General features: G+C 36.6%; 1 non-coding gene across 1 annotated transcript; it reads right to left on the bottom strand.

Moving 5' to 3' along the window:
- Nucleotides 1–1512: 1512 nt before the first annotated feature.
- Nucleotides 1513–1619, bottom strand: LOC122099930. Its single transcript, XR_006146043.1, has one exon. It is a non-coding gene; the product is annotated as a U6 spliceosomal RNA (small nuclear RNA).
- Between the last annotated feature and the right edge of the window lie 14132 nt (nucleotides 1620–15751).

Below are 15751 nucleotides of genomic sequence, written 5' to 3'. Positions count from 1 at the left end.
TTTCCTTTAATTCTTAAGATAACATTTGCTATAATGCTAATGTTATTACCATTTTAGTGTTGGAAAAAATTGTTATTAAAGGCAGTAAGTGTATGGCCCAAAGACACAGTGAGTGAGGAAGAAAATGAGTCAAAGTTTCCAAAAGTCTTTCAGCAATACACAAAAGGTAGATAAAATCTCTTCATTCTATGACACTCTCAATTCAATATTCATATTGTCCAAGAAATAATAGTATACAATGTCTTGGTGACATTGGGTTATCATGCACAGAACTGAGCTTATAAATTGAGGTACAAAGAGAAGCATATTTCTTCTGTCCCACAGTTCCAGTATCCTTTTTAAAATGTACTAAAACTTTTAAATATCAACACTTACTGTCTTTTAACAATTCCAAAACGAAATAAATTCACATATAATCAATCCAAAATGTTTTAAAAGTAGGAGATGATAAAACAGGCCCCTGTGAAGTAAATTTTCTTCTACTTTATACATTATTCTGAAAGCCTTTTGCTGGTTTATAAGGCCTGTAATCCTACTACTGGGGATAACTACTCAGGAGCCTAAGATCTGTGGATAACATTTGGATGCCTATCAGGGCAAAATAAATTCATAAGATTATTTTTCAAAAATTTTAATGAACTAGCAAAGGGCCAGGAATGGAGATGTAGCTCATTTAGTAGCTCACTAATAGAGCGAAAAGTAATAGCAAGACCTTGAAGCCCTGATTTCAAACTCTGAGCATGCCAACACACATGCAAGTGTGTGGGCACACTTTATTCAAAATTTATTCAAAATACCTTCATATCAGTGTTTTTCATTAATTTCTTAACGATATTATGAGTGAAATAAAGGAAATAAACTCTTCTATCTCAGAACATTTTTATATGTTTTCATTGCAAAAATGCTGTACAGAAGGGTCACAGTTACACGAGCAAGGCAATGAGTACATTTCCTAACAAGCATTGTTAACTCCTCCTTTATTATTCCCCTACTATCCCTTCCCTTCCACCTCCACAAGTCCACTCACCTCCTCCCTTCCCCTGCCTCAATTGTAAAGTTTATTTTACAACATAGTGTCTTGTGCATCTCATTGTTACAATGGGTGAACCTGTATCCCTATTTAAGCATTTTCTTTTTCTTCTTCCCATCCACAAATTAGAAGAGACTATAGACAAGATGTAGGCGCACCAACTTCAAATACAGTGAAAACAGGTGTTATAACATGGGGTCGGAACATATAAAGAAGCAAAAAAAAAAAAAAAAAAAACCACACTGTATGTTATAAGCATGTGAGAAACAATAGCAAGAAAGAAAAAACCACTTGTGTCACTAACTTCGGTTCATTTCCCTTAACATAATCTTATCTGGTCATATGCTCATAGCTTTTGACCTTTTCTGCTTATCCCAGACATATATTAGTTATTGAAAATTAGGGAAACCATGGGACCTATGTTTATTTGGACTTGGCTTACTACACTTCATAATCTATTTCCGAAGCCTTTCCATTTCCTAACAAATTAGGCGATGGAATGACAGGAGTTTGCCTGTCATCCTTAAGCAGGGGCCATGTTAATCTTCTCGGTATCATTCCAAATTTAGTGTATATGATGCTTCCTCACTGCTTCTCAGGGAGCAGAGGAGGGAAGGCCTTCTCTCACCCTCCAGTACTGGAGATCTCCATCTTGGATACTGACAATGCTCGATGGAGCTGCTAGCTCCAACTTAAGCTTTGGAAGAAAACTGGAGTCATTTAGCAGGTCACAAGAACCTAAGCTGACCTGCCAGACTCAGCTCCACCCAGAGAAAAGTCACCCAGCTCTGGCGCCAGCCATAGGAGTGGCTTTCTTCACTGGGTAATCAGAGCCAGAGGCTGCCCCTCCCTTTAGCAGCCTTGACAATCAATTGAAATTCAGTAAACATAAACCCGGAGAGTGGCTCCAGGCTGGGCTCTGGGAGTTTCTCACAAACTAGCCCCCGGGAAAAGCTAATGTTTGCTGAAAGTCCTCAACTCTACCCAGAACCTAGCCTCATCACAGCATCTCCAAACTTGAGGAAAAAGCCATCTCCCTCTTTTGTGATACTCAATGCATATCTCCCTTCCATTGAACTAATCTGGGAGGAGGATCACAAAATCCTGGGTAAAGCAGAGCATTTTTCTGCCTGTTCAAACAAACTGACTTAAGAAACCAACCAAGCCACAGGAAAATCAAACACCACAAGCAGACCAGAGACTCCAACAAGAGGCTGGTTATGGACATAAGGGAGATACATGATTTTTCCGACCCCTAACAAAAATTTTTTTTCTGTTTTTTTTTTTTGGTACCTTTTATAAAAACTTTTTTCTAAAACTTTTTTTAAATTTTTAATTTTTACCTTTTTTGAAAAAAATTGTTTTCTAGTAACTTTTTTTCCTCTTATAATTTTTATTTTAGGGGTATATGTGTGTGTGCGTGTTTCTCTCTTTTCTTTTAAAAAAAATTCTTTTTGTTTTTTGTTTAGCTCTACTGAACTTCTGATCTTTTCTTCTTTCTTTCTTATCCTTTTCACCTTTTCTTCTCTTTCGTTCTTCTTTATGCGATTTAATTGTTGTTCTGCACATCCTCAGATAAACCCGTAGTCGATTAGTAGACCTTATCCCCCATTGTGTACACACTTAATGCACAAATTCATTACTCAATTAAAAACCTCTTAGACTTAAATTCCTTAATAGCAGTTCTACCTCTTTATACCTATATAATATTTTAAGTATTTTTATTTTTAAATTTTTCACATCTCCTTTATATTCCTCCCTGCCTCTCATTATATTCACGTTCTTCTCTGAATAGTTTGTATTCATTTCTGCTTCATATTTTAAATTTTTACTTTTCTATTTTTCTTCGTCACTTTTTTCCCTTTCCTTTCTTCTTTTTTTTCGCTCTCTACTTTCATACTATCCAACTTATTTCCTTCTTTGAGATTAGGACTCAGTTAACTCTCCCTGTACATTCCCACATCATTCTATTCCTATTGTTAACCCACATCTCTCCCTAAACCTAATAATTTCTGGTTTACCAAATTCTTCTTCATGGTTCGCACCCCATTAATATATAGTTGTTAAATGTTGAATAGATGTATCTGTTGAACTAGACTGTATCTGCAGAATATTGACTGTGCAAATACAGACTTTGGTTGATGCTTGCCTTAAGAAAGTGTTCTAGCAAGAAACTGGTGTTATTTTCATCCCAAATGGGCAGAGTAAGCTGGAAAAACACAAGAAAAATGGCAAGTCCGGGTATCTCCACTCCCACTCATGATAATCAGGGAACAGAACAGATAATGAATAATGCACTGCTGGCAAACATGATAAATGAAAATATTGAAAACATACAAAAGACTCTGTATGAGCGTGACAGGGAGAGAGAGGAGGCAAACAAAAGGTCAATGCAGGAAAAGATTGAAAACTTACAAAGGACTCTGTATGAGAGTGATAGGGAGAGAAAAGAGGCAATCCAAAGATTTATACAGGAATATCATGAGCATGAGGAAGCTACTCAAAAAATGATACAGGATTTGCGTGAACAGCTTGAGAATACTCAAAGAGAAAGGCAGGAAGGGTGTGAGCAGGCTGAGAACACGCAAAGTGAACTACAGGAATGGCATGAACATCAGGAAGCTAAGCAAAGAGTAATACAGGAATTGATAGAGCAGGATGAGTATACACAAAGATCACTGAAGGCATTCATGGGAGCCATTAAAAAAGAGCTGAGGGAAGTCAGGGAGACCACAAAGGGAAAGCTGAATGGAACCCAACAGAAGGAATGGGAGTCCAAGGAAACCATAAACAATCAACTAAGTGATTTTAGAATAAACATTGAACACCCAATTAAGGAAGTAAAGACCTTCATTCAAGATCTAAAACAAAGCTGCAACAAAGGATTTGAAGCCATCAAAGCTGACTAATTAGAAGGAGAAGAATTTAAAATTAAAGTAGAAAGTCTTGACAGCAGGTTAGAGGATGCAGGAGATCGAATCTCGGGGATTGAAGACAGCCTAGATATTATAGAGAAAGAACATACAACCATCCAAGACAAGTCCAAGAAATATGATAGATCTATCCAACACTTGGAAGACACCATCAGAAGGCCTAATCTGAGGATAGTTGATGTAGAGGAGCACCTAGAAACAGAAGTTAATGGTCTAGGAAATTTGTTTAACAGGATCCTAGCAGAGAACTTCCCAAGCATGCAAAAAATAGGCCTATTCAGATACAAGAAGCTTTTAGAATTCCAAATAGACCAGACCAGAATAGGAAATCCCACTGTCACATTATAATCCACACAGGATCAACTCAGAACAAGGAAAAGATGCTTAAAGGTGTGAAGGAGAAAAGATGAATAACTTATAAAGGGAAACCAATTAGAAACACCACAGATTACTCAGCAGAGACAATCAAGGCAAGAAGAGCCTGGAATGATGTATGCCACCCCCTAAAAACAAACAACTAACAAGGAAGAATACTCTACCCAGCTAAACTCTCCTTCATAACTGAAGGCCAAATAAAAACCTTCCATAGCGAAGAAAAATTGAAACAATACATCTCCACGAAACCAGCCCTACAAAAGATTCTCAAAGATGTCCTACAAATAGAAAACCAACAAGACCATAATAAAGGGCAAGAAACTGCACCCACACTGAGAATCCAAGAACCATAGGAAGAACCCAGTTTTAGGAGCCCCAAGAAGGTGGATAACAAGGCAGGAACTCCCAAATACCTCTCAGTCCTATCTCTCATTATTAATGGACTTAACTCTCCAATTAAGTGACATAGACTCTCTAGTTGGATTAAAAAACAAGATCTTTCTATCTGGTGCCTTCAGAAGTCACATCTTGCCAGTAAAACAAACACATTTTCAATGTTAAAGTCTGGAACAAAATCTACCAAGCAAGCGGCCCCCATAAATAGTCGATAGTTACAATCCTAATATCAGATAAAAGAACTTCAAATTAAAATTTGTGAGAAGAGATAAAGAAGGTCGCTACATACTAATTAAGGGATCTCTCCTTCAGGAGCATATTACAATTCTAAATATCTATTCGCCAAACAACGGAGCACCCAAATTTATCCAATAAACACTACTTTCCCTCAAATTCCACATAGATCCAAAGAAATTAATTGTTGAGGATTTTAACACACCAATCTTCCCACTAGATAGATCAACTCGGCAAAACCTCAACAGAGAAACCGCAGATCTAAACAACTGCACAGATCAACTAGTTGTTACAGCCATTTACTGAATATTTCACCCAGCAGCTTCAGAAGTTTGCTTTCTGAGCAGCACATGGAACATTTTCTAACATAGACCACATTTTAGGTCACAAAGCAAACTTGTCCTAATTCAGAAACATTGAATTTATATCACGCATTCTCTCTGACCACAAGGGAAGAAAATTAGAACTCAACACCGAAAGCCACCAAAGAAAGTCTTGTAACACACAAAGGCTGAACAAAACACTATTGAATGACCAGTGGGTCATGGAAGAGACTAGAAAGGAAATTCAAATTTTCATGATATTCAACAAAAATGAGCACACAAATTACCAGCTCCTCTGGGACACAGTAAAGGCAATACTCAGAGGCAAATTTGTAGCTCTGATTTCCTACATCAACAAATTGGAGAGATCTGAAACCAACAATTTAATAAGACATCTGAACTTCCTTGAAAAAGAGCAGCAAGATAAACCCCAATCCAGTAGACAGAAAGAAATAATTAAAATTAAATCAGAATTAAATGAATTAGAATCCAAAAAAAAATAGAAAGAATCAACAAAAGAAAGATTTGGTTCTTTGAAAAAATTAACAGACCATTAGCAAATCTTATCAGAAAAAGAAGAGAACACACCAAATAAATAAATTCAGAGATGAGAATGGAAACATCAGCACAGAAACAACCAAGATTCAGAACATTATAAGGGGATACTTCTCAAAACTTTATCTAATTAGTATGAGAACTTGGCAGAAATGGAATTTTTCCTAGCAAATATTGACATGACAAAACCAATCCAAGATGAGTTAAACCATCTTAACAGGCCCATATCAAGCATTGAAATAGAAACAGCAATAAGAGAACTCCCAGCTAAGAAAAGTCCAGGAACAGATGGATTTACAGAGGAATTCTACACAGCCTTCAAAGCAGAGCTCACACCAATACTCCTCCAATTCTTCAATGAAATTGAAAGAGAAAGAGAAAGTTCACTACCAAACACATTCTATGAAGCCATCATAACCCTCATCCCAAAATCAGGCAGGGACTCATCAAAGAAAGAGAACTATAGACCCATTTCTTTGATGAACATTGATGTAAAATTTCTCAACAAAATTTTGGCCAATCAACTTCAACAAAATTCATCCAAAAAATCATACATTATGACCAAACAAGATTCATTTTAGGGATGCAAACCTGGTTAAATATATGCAAATCAATTAATATTATTCATCACATCAAAAGGTTCAAGGATAAGAACCACATGGTTTTCTAAACAGAATCAGAAAAGCATTCAACAAGATCCAGCACCCCTTTATGATGAAGGTTTTGGAAAAATTAGGAATCCATGGAACATTCCTCAATACAATAAAGGCTGTGTATGACAAGCCTACAGCCAGCATTATACTTAATGGTGAAAAACTAAAGCCATTTCCTCTTAACTCAGTAACAAGAAAAGGACGTCCACTCTCTCCACTTCTCTTCAATCTAATATTAGAATGCCTAGTTACAGCAATAAGACAAGATGCAAACATAAAGGGGATCCAAATAGGGAAAGAAGAGATAAAATTCTCCCTCTTTGCAGACGACATGATCTTCTCCACTCCCAAATTACTCAAGCTGATTCAAAACTTTGGCAAAGTAACAGGGTATAAAATAAACCCCCCAAAATCGATGGCTTTTCTGTATTCCAACAATGAGAAAAGTGTGGCTGAAATTAGGAAAGCAACTCCATTTGTAATAGCCCCACAAAAAATAAAATACCTAGGAATTAACTTAACTAAAGAAGTGAAGGACCTCTATGATGAAATCTTTAAAAACTTGAAAAAGAAGATCAAAACAGAACTTAGAAAATGGGAAAAACTCCCACGCTCCTGGATTGCAAAGATTAACATCGTAAAAATGGCAATACTTGCCAAGGTTATCTACAAATTCAATGCAATATCTATCAAAATTCAAACTTCATTCTACAAGGGAATAGAAGAGGCAATCCAAAAATTCATATGGAACAATTGAAGACCCCGAATAGCAAAACCGCTCCTCAACGGAAAGAATGCTGCTGGAGGAATATCAATACCAAATTTCAAACTCTACTGTAAAGCCATAGTAATCAAAACAGTTTGTCACTGGCACAAGAACAGACCTCAGGACCAATGGAATAGAATTGAAAACCCAGAAATGAACCGACAGAACTATAGCTATCTAATCTTTGATAAGGGAACTAAAAAAAATGGAATGGAAGAAAGACAGCCTCTTCAGTAAATGGTGCTGGCAAAATTGGTTAACTACCTCTAGAAAACTAAAGCTAGACACTTACATATCACCCAGCACAAAAATCAACTCCTAATGGATCAAAGACCTCGGAGTCAAAGCAGACACTCTGAAAACATTACAGGATGGAATAGGAGAAACCCTAGGTCTCTTTGGCACAGTCCGAAATTTTCTTAATAGCGACCCGGAAACACAACAAATCAAAGAAAGGTTGGACAAATGGGATTGCATGAAGTTGCAAAGCTTCTGCATGGCAAAGGACATAGCTAGCAAGATCAATAGAAAGCCCACAGATTGGGAGAAGATCTTCACTAGCCATACAACAGACAAGGCTCTCATATCTAAAATATACTTGGAACTCAAAAAATTAAATCCCCCAACAACAAATCCTCAAAGAAAAAAATGACCAATAAATATGTGGGCTAAAAGCTTAAAGAGAAACTTCTGTGAAGAAGAAAGAAGGATGACCAATAGACACATGAAGAATTACTGAACTTCCATAGCCATAAAAGAAAGGCAAATTAAAACAACATTATGATACGACCTCACCCCAGGAAAATAGCAACAGATGCTGGAGGGGATGTGGACAGAATGGAACATTACTTATTGTTGTTGGGAGTGTAAACTTGTTCAACCTCTTTTTGAAACTAATATGGAGGTTCCTCAAAAGACTCCACATAGAGCTACCCTATGACCCAGCAATCCCACTTTTGGGCATTTATCCAAATGCTTACAAACAAGACCACACTAAAGCTACCAGCACAACTATGTTTATTGCTGCATTATTCACTATAGCTAAGATATGGAACCAACCCAGATGCCCCTCAGTAGATGAATGGATCAAGAAAATGTGGTATATATACACAATGGAATTCTATGCCTCCATCAACAAAGAATGACAGTGCCCCATTTGTTAGGAAATGGAAAGACTTGGAAAAAATTATATTAAATGAAGTAAGCCAAGCCCAAAGAAACATAGGTCCCAAGTTTTCCCTTATTTGCAATATCTAGTATATGTATGAGTCAAGCAGAAAAGGTCAGATAAGTTGATGTTAGGAAAATGAACCCTAAGATATGTATTTAAATGTGTTTTTTCTTTCATGCATTTGTTTCTAATGCATTTATAAGATTATTTCTTAGTTGCTTTGTATGTCCCTCCCCCATATTATAACCCCTGCTTTCACTGTATTTGATGTTGATATAATTTGTGGAGGGGAAGGGGAAAAACAAGTCATGTAAACAAGGATACAGGTTTACCTGTTGCAACAATGAGAAGTACAAGTTGTCATGTCGAAAACGAACTTTACAACTTTTGTGTGGGGGAGGGGGTGAGGAGTGAGTGGGGGGGGACGGGGGGACTGGGAAGGGATAAGAAGGGGAAACAAAGGAGGAGGCTACAATGCTTGATAAGAAATGTACTGAATATCTTGCCCATGTAATTGTAACCCCTCTGTACAGTATTTTCACAATAAAAAATAAATAAAAAATAATTCCAGATATTTATATTTCAAGAGAAGTGTAGGAGGCGGAATTCAAGTATTCTATACAAGGGACCTGTCATAATGAACACTACAGCAAGTGTTAAGGTTTGTTAAAAGTTTTAATGTTTGAAATGTATTTAATTTTGGGTATTTGTTTATATATGCCCAAAATAGGTCTGTTAGGCAGGTCATAATTCTTTTCTATAAAATAGTTAAGATTCATGGTAGCAGACATATACCACTAAGTATCTACATTTCAGAGTTTAGAAACTTTACTAATGAGAACTTGCAAAATCTCTGTGTAAAGTACCAGAGTAAAGAGTTGACTTTGTTATCTACACAGTTTCTATTAAAACTATAGCACTTCCTTACTTTATATGTTAGCGAGGAACAAATGAAGATATAAAACATATACAAATTATAAGATGAACCACAAATGGTAATCTTAGTGGGTGACTTTAACCACTACTCATAGCCTATAAAATTCTTGTTGAACATCATAATCTTAGCCACTGTTAACTGTAAAGAAATATGACAATAATAAAATCTAATATATAGTACACTTTAAATAGTGAAAACACTGGTAATTGTTTTGTTTTTTATTTTATTAATCATTAATACTTAATTATCGGCGTTCTGTATTTGTAGCATTGTTTTCCTTGTTGTAACAGGATACAACTTTTTGTAAGTTGTCATTAGGAGGTACTTTGAGAAGGTTACTGGGATAGCCAAACCATTTTTTATCGGTGCATGTAAATTTAAAAAGAGGAAAATTAAGAACAAAATATTTATTTATAAAATGGTCAAGTAGAATCTGAATCAGGAATATTGATAAATGTCCACACTTAAAATCTTAGTCCTAGGCTGTAGTAGAGCTATTACAGAGTTGAGGCCAAAAACGTGGGAGACTGTTTTTTGTTTTGTTTTTTATTTGGATTTTGTTGGTCATGGGGCTTGAACACTGGGGCCAGGGTTCTGGCCTTCAGCTCAAGGCTAGTGCTACCACTTGAGCCACAGCACCACTTGCATCTTTTTCTGCTTATGTGAAGCTGAGGAATCAAACCCAAGGCCTCATGCATGCAAGGCAGGCACTCTACCATTGAGCCACCTTACCAGTACCTGAGAGACTGTATTTTAAAAAATCATCTAGACAACATTTGCTTCTGCTTTGGGTTATATAATGAAATATATGAATATCTTTTTACGTTTTGTGCATTGTTGTATTTCTAAATATATACTAACTGCATCCACTTCATCCTTTTTAAAGTCATGAAATATCTCTGAGTGTTTGCTTCTATGAAGATTGTTTTGCATTTATAATTTCTTCTGAGTCATTTTTATTTTTTTCAAAATCACTTTATATTTAATGCTGATGGGTATTTACAAAGAGACATGGATATAGAGGATTTAGTTTACAAAGTGAACATTAAAATTTGACCTCAAAAAAAAAAATCAGCCTTAACACATATTTTCATATCTTTCCCCACATTCTCCCTAAAAGATGACAATATTAAGAATGTCTGAGGGAAGCGTTTTAGCTCCAATTTTCTTGGGCTTCCTAGGTTTAGAATTCTTAAATTACAGGCTGTAATGGAAAAAGATATTTTGGTGCACTTTGCCCTTCAGACTGTTTCTTGTCCTTTCCTTTTCTCGACTCCATTATTAGAGATTTTTTTCAGAGATGACTCTATCTCAACTTTTCCCTCTTCCTACATGGACAAATGAATTTGCAGATCAAGACTCTTAGACAGAAAGAATTTAAGAGCCTGAATCATAGGTACTTCTCTCATACCCCATCCCTACAAAGACACAAGTACCAAAGCAGGATACATAGTTTCATATTTTTCTACCAAGGCCAAGGCATGAGGATGCTTGCTTCTGAGGGTGCCTGTTTGGGGCTCTTCTTGATGTTGCAGATTAACTTTATATCTAGTTCCATTATCAGCTACCAAGGATGGCATGTTTATACCATCAGGAGTTTGGCTCAACAGGGAGGCTGGATGTGTCGTCTATGAGGGGCTCCAAGGATCGCTCATGAATGGCACAGACCATCTGTGTTGGAAATACAGGAGGCAATTAAGGTATCCTACAAACACCTTCTCAGCAAGGAGTTTACTTCTGTGGAAGGCATTCTGTCTGTCACACGCCCAAGTTGAATAAAAACACTGGACAGGCAGCTCACCATTGGCTCCCATGAATTTGAACTTTGGAATCATCTTTCATATTGGCTCAAATTTTTGACTCCTTTCAAACTAGTCAAAAGTTTTAATAATCAACCAAATCCAGAACACCTGGCCATATGAAAAATAACCAACTTTTACCCAGCCGGTGTTCTACCACTAGTGCCATGCCTCTAGCCCCTGGCACTTCTCTAAAATAGCATTGGCAAGGTTTTGACTGCCTTTACAAGGGAAGTGCTTGTATCAATCAAGCACTTCAAGATTTAACTTCTATAATTCTCCCATCTGATTTTGGTTTCTTTTCTTCCAACCAATAAACACTGACTTTCCTATTCAGCAGTATCCAATAAGATATTTTGATTTAAAAAATGGTTTGTTTAAGGCAGTTTTTAAGTCAGTTACTGAACAAAACCTGTTTTACAAGACCTAAAGCAACCATGTACACATTACTATGAAACAATTACTAAAGAGGTAAATATTGACACAATAACTCATTGTTAAAATGCTTGTTCTATCATCAAACTAGTAAAGGGATCTGCCAACATACAAAGAAACAACCTTTTTTATAAGTGAGTGGGGGCTGGTCTGGGGTTTGATTTCATGCTCTGGGCATTGTCCACTTTAGCCACAACTCAAAGCTACCACAATGTAGTATCTTTTTTACAGCCTCATTGGAAATAAAAGTCTCATCTTTCCTGCTTGGGTTGGCTTCAAACACAGATCTTCAGAATTCAGCCACCTGAGCATTTAGGATTATACTCAGCATCATCTCAGTTTTTAGGTAACTTTTTTACCAGTATTAAATCCTTGTAAGTCTTTCTGTAGCATTGGCCTCCAACCACCACAGAGATTCCCTTTGAAGTATATTTATTCTTTTATTTTTATATGTTTATTGTAAAAATACTGTATAGAGGGGTTAGTTACATGAGCAATGTAAAGCATACATTTCCCATCAAGCATTGTTACCTCCTCCTTTGCATTTCCCCTACCATCCCTAACCTCCCAGCTCCAAAACTACCTTATACACTCCCTCCCACACCCCCTAAATTGTAAAGTTTGTTTTTCAACAGTGTCTGGTGCATCTAATTGTTACAATGGGTCAACCTGTATTCCCATTTAAGCATTTTGTTTTTTCCATTTCTCTCCCCAAACTAGAGAAGTGTATATACAAGATGCAGAACACCAACATCAAACTCATTGGAAACAGAGGTTAGGCTGTTTGGGGGGGGGCAGAATATAAAGAAACAAAAATCAAATGGAACATTATAAATATGTTAGAACAATAGCAATAAAGAAAAAACCACTTGTGTCCCAATGTTTGGGCTCATTTCATTTATCACCTTCTTATCTGGTCAAGTATCTGGTCAATTATCGTATTTAGACCTATTTTTTTCCCATTCAATCCTACCAGTGGCTCCAACTTACTTTTCCATGGTGGCATTTTCAATTAACAAACACTACTGATAAATAAAAACACATATTGGAATAATTTGTTTATGGAGATCATAGATGGTGGAGAATAAAACTAATAATAAAACTAATAAAAGAATAAAAAAGAATAAAACTAATTTGAGTTCCTGTTTCTTGTTTCTAGCTTTAAACTCTTTGGAAAATTTTCAGGCGCCCCTAAGTAGCATAGTTATAAATATGAAGTTTGAATGACCTGATAACTAAGAAGTCTCTCCTCACTTAATTTATGGTGTTTGAGAATGTTCAGGTGTGGGTTGGCCAATGGAACCAAAGCACAGATTCTACTCCAGTTGGCCAGTAACATCTCCAATAGTGGTCTCATGAAATACCACCAGACATTTCCCCTGGCTATGATTAGTACTTATTGCTCATCTTAAAGGATTGGCCTTCACTACATCCAGATAAGTTTCCCAGAAATATCCAGTTTTCCCCAGGTAGTTAACCTGGAAAGAATGGAGCTGGTCAGTTTCAGGGGTTTTTGAAACAGACTCTTGCTTCTGAGAAGAGCAACAGCATGTTCCAAGTTGTCTCTGATCACATTTCCCTGCCACACAATCATAGCAGTACTCTGTACATGCATGAAAGATTAGATGGCTATAGGTCTGTAGGTTCATTTCTGGGTTTTAAAATCTATTCCAATGTCCTGAAGTCTGTTTTTGTGCCAGTACCAAGCTGTTTTGATTACTGTGGCTTTATAGTAGAGTTTGAAATTTGGTATTGATATTCCGCCAACACTGTTCTTTCTGTTAAGGATCATTTTTGCTATTCAGAGTCCTTTATTGTTCCCTATGAATTTTTGGATTTCCTCTTCTATTTCCTTGAAGAATGAGGTTGGAATATTGATAAATATCACATTGAATTTGCAGATACCCTTGGGAAGTATTGCCATTTTCATGATGTTGATCTTTCCAATCCAGGATCATGGGAGTTTTTGCCACTATCTATGTTCTATTTTGATTTAATTTTCAGGGTTTTAAAGTTTTCATAATAGAGGTCCTTCACTTCTTTGGTTAAGTTAATTCCTAGGTATTTTATTTTTTGTTGGTCTATTATGAATGGAGTTGCTTTCCTAATTTCAACCACACTTTTCTCATTGTTGGCATAGAGCAAAGCCATTGATTTTGGGGGGTTAATTTTATACCCTGTTACTTTGCCAAACTTTTGAATCACCTTGAGTAATTTGGGAGTGGAATCCATGGGATTCTTTAAATACTGTATCATGTCATCTGCAAAGGAGAGTTTTACTTTTTTCACTATTTGGATCACTTTTATGTTTTCATCTTGTCTTATAGCTATAGCTAGGCATTCCAATACTAGATAGAAGAGAAGTGGAGAGAGTGGACATACTTGTCTCATTCCAGATTTAAGAAGAAATGGCTTTAGTTTTTCACCTTTAAGTATAATGCTGACTGTCAGTATGTCCTATACAACCTTTATTGCATTGAGGAATATTCCATGGATTCCTAATTTTTCCAGAACCTTCATCCTAAAGGGGCATTGGATCTTGTCAAATGCTTTGTCTCTATCTATTGAGATAACCATGTAGTTCTTATCCTTGCTCTTGTTGATGTGATGAATTATACTAATTGATTTGCATATATTGGACCAGCTTTGCATCCCTGCAATGAATTCTGTTTGATCATGGTGTATGATTTTTTGGATAAATTGTTGAAGTTGATAGACCAAAAAAATTTTGAGAAGTTTTGCATTAGTGTTCATCAAAGAAATGGGTCTATAGTTCTCTTTCTTTGATGAGTCCCTGCCTGGTTTTGGGATGAAGGTTTTGATTGATTCACAGAATGAGTTTGGTCGTGAACGTTCTCATAGAAGAGACATTAAAAAAATGGAAAAAGAAAAACTTAAATTTAAAAAGTGAAACATTTAAAATTATTTAAATTTAATGAAATGATATTGAGAGAAGAAAAGGATAGGAAGACAAAAGGGGAGGAATAGAAGGGAGACATAAAAAAACTATAAAATAAAAGTTCTTAAAATTAGTTACTTGAAAATTACATAAGTAAAAAGAGATAATTCTGCTATTAAAGAATTTAAGCCTAAGAGGTTGTGAATGGAGTAATAAATATCTGGGTTAAGTGTGTACACAATGGGAGATAAAGTCTAATAATCGAGGAAGGGTATATATCTGGGGATGAGCAGACCAGCAATTAAGTCATGTGAAAAATAAAGAGAAAATACATGAAAAAAATCAAAATAAATGGGGGCACTATATGGTCAGAAGAGATTTAGAAACAAAGCACACACACATATACACCTAAAATAAAATTATATGATGAAAAATGATTAATAGAATATAAGGTGAAAATATAAATTAATAAAAAGGTACAATAAGAGTTCCTTGATTTTTATTGGGGTGGGGGAAATGGGAAGGTCCTGAATCTCCCGTGTGTCTGTAAAGAGTCTCTTGGTGGAGTCTCTGGTCTGCTTGTGGTATTTGATTTTCCTGTGGCTTGATTGGTTTCTTAAGTCAGTTTGTTTGAGCAGGCAGAAAAATGCTCGGCCTAACCCAGGATTTTGTTATCCTCTCCCAGGCTAGTCCAGTGGGATGTGGATCTGCTTTGAGTATTCCAAAAAAAGAGAGATGGGTGTTTCCTCTAGTTTGGAGATAGTATGATGAGGCTAGGTTCTAGGTATGGTTGAGGATTATCAGCAAACAGTAGCTTTTCCCTGAGGGGCTAGTTTCTGAGACACTCACAGAGCCCAGCCTGGAACCATTCTTAGTGTTTATGTTCATTGAATTTCAATTGATTGTCTAGGCTACTTTCGGAAGGAGGAGCCTCTATCTCTATTTACCCAGTGAGGAAAGCCACTCCTCCACGGGCAGAGTTCCTCTGCCTGGGATGGGTGACTTTGCCATGGGTGGAGTTGAGCCTGGCTCCTCTGGTCAGGTTACTGTGATCTATTTCCAAGGCTTCCAAGGCCTTAGTTGGAGCTAGCTTCTTAGCTGTGCCTTTGTCAGTATCAAAGGTGGAGATCTCTGGTGGTGGGGGAAGGGTGTCCTTCCCTCCTCTGAACCTGAGAAGGAGTGAGTATATCAGGGCTCTACTCACGCCAGAGTCTTGTTTCCTGGGCCATCTCTGGTCTGCGATCT

The sequence above is a fragment of the Dipodomys spectabilis genome, unplaced genomic scaffold (genome assembly GCF_019054845.1).
Source record: "Dipodomys spectabilis isolate Male_0828 unplaced genomic scaffold, ASM1905484v1 ptg000547l, whole genome shotgun sequence".
Taxonomy (NCBI): Eukaryota; Metazoa; Chordata; class Mammalia; order Rodentia; family Heteromyidae; genus Dipodomys; species Dipodomys spectabilis.
Note: the sequence above shows the minus strand (reverse complement) of the source record. Positions and strands in the feature narration are given on the sequence as shown.